The following is a 2084-nucleotide window of genomic DNA, read 5'->3' on the forward strand; positions in this document are numbered from 1 at the left end:
ATGCAAAAAAAAAAAAAGACATCTGAGAAATGTCACCATTCATTTATGTTAAAAATATATATACTGTTTTCTCAAACCAGGAATAGAGAAAACTTCTATCACCTTACGGAAAGCTTCTGCAAAAACTGGCATGTAGTATATTTACAGGGGGAGCAGGGAAGACTGGATGCTTTCCTTATAGGGTCAGGAGCCAGCCAAGGAAGCCCACACTCTCACCCCTATTTGTGCAGAATTAGAGCGGGTGTCCCAAGCAGCACAATTAACAGAGAAAACTTAAAAAAAAAAAGAGGAAAGGAAATAGTCTGTCTTTCCATCATGGTGGTCACACGGCCCTATATATTTGTTGTCAAAATGCACACAACTATGTACCTATAAATGACAGTTCACTCTCCTTCCATAAAGCCGGCTTGAGAAACAGCAGAGCCCCAGAGGCTGAAGTGAACATTTTCGACAGGCATACATTCCTGGGAGTTTAGCTGGCTGCAAGAGGAGCTGGACGCGGGCACGGAAGGAGCAGATCTCCCCGGACTCCGCTTGGCTTCACAGAATGAGAGAGAGCAATCATAAAGGGCAGAAGACAGAGTCCCGACACACTGAAAAACCAAAGGAACCAGGTGGCTCGATGATTCACCCCAAAACGGCAATTAAAAGGATCAACATGTACCCACGGCTCTTTTGAACATCGTTGGAAGCACGCAGAGGGAAGAGAAATAAGTATGTACAGTAATCTGCTGATGAAAAGGTTTGGAAAACTGGTTTTGCACGATAACAGAAGAAACAGACCTATGAGTGGCTCCGAGCGAGAACCTTCATAAATGGAAAATAACGGGAATTAGGCCCCCATATGAATAAGTGAGGTGTTCAAGACCCTGAAAATGTTTCAATGAAACAGTTATTGATATTTCATGCCCAAGTCAACATTACACCTGCAGCGTTCTGGGCCATCTACCGGGGTCGTGCGCGGACGAGCTCCTCCACTGGCTGATTGATCTACTGTGGGAGGTCCCGGCTCTCCTGAAATTGCTTTCAAATTCTGAAACCGGCCCCAGGGAGAATTCCCTTGGAATTTCCGACATGCCTTCAAATCCGTTCCATTTAAAATTCTGAACCCATATGTATATTGCTATATATATTAAAAATTCTGAACCCATATAATATTTATATTATATATATTTAAAATTCTGAAACCACATGTGTATTTATATATTATATATATTTAAAATGCTGACTCATATATGCATTTATATTATATATATATTTAAAATTCTGAACCCACATATGTATTTATATATTATATATATATAAGATTCTGAACATGTACATATATTTATATTATATATTTAAAATTCTGAAGTCATATATGTATTTATATGTTGTATATATATTTAAAATACTGAACCCCTATATGCATTTATATTATATATCTATTTAAAATTCTGAACCCACATATGTATTTATATACATTATATATATATTTAACATGCTCAACCCTTATACACATTTATTTTATATATATATTTAAAATTCTGAACCCCTATATCCATTTGTATCATATATATTTAAAATTTGGAAACCACATATGTATTTCTATAATTATATATATTTAAAATGCTGAACCCTTATATGTATTTATTTATTATCTTTTTAAATTTAATTCAATTAGCCAACATATAATACATCATTAGTTTTTGGTGTAGTGTTCAATGATTTATTAATTGCAGATAACACCCAGTGCTCATCACATCATGTGCCTCCCTTAATTCCCATCACCATGTTACCCCATCCCTGCACTTACCTCCCTTTCCACAACCCTCAGTTTGTTTCTCAGAGCATCTGTATATTATATATATATTTAAAATTCTGAACCCCTGTATGTATTTATATTATATATATGTAATGCTGAACCCCTATATGTATTTATATTATATATATTTAAAATGCTGAACCCCTATATGTATTTTTTTTTGTCAGAGACAGAGAAAGCACAAGCAGGGGGAGTGGCAGGCAGAGGGACAAACAGGCTTCCCGCTGAACAGGGAGCCCAAGGCGAATCTTGATCCCAGGACCTTGGGATCACGACCTTA

Source organism: Neomonachus schauinslandi, chromosome X, assembly GCF_002201575.2.
Source record: "Neomonachus schauinslandi chromosome X, ASM220157v2, whole genome shotgun sequence".
In the NCBI taxonomy this organism is placed as follows: Eukaryota; Metazoa; Chordata; class Mammalia; order Carnivora; family Phocidae; genus Neomonachus; species Neomonachus schauinslandi.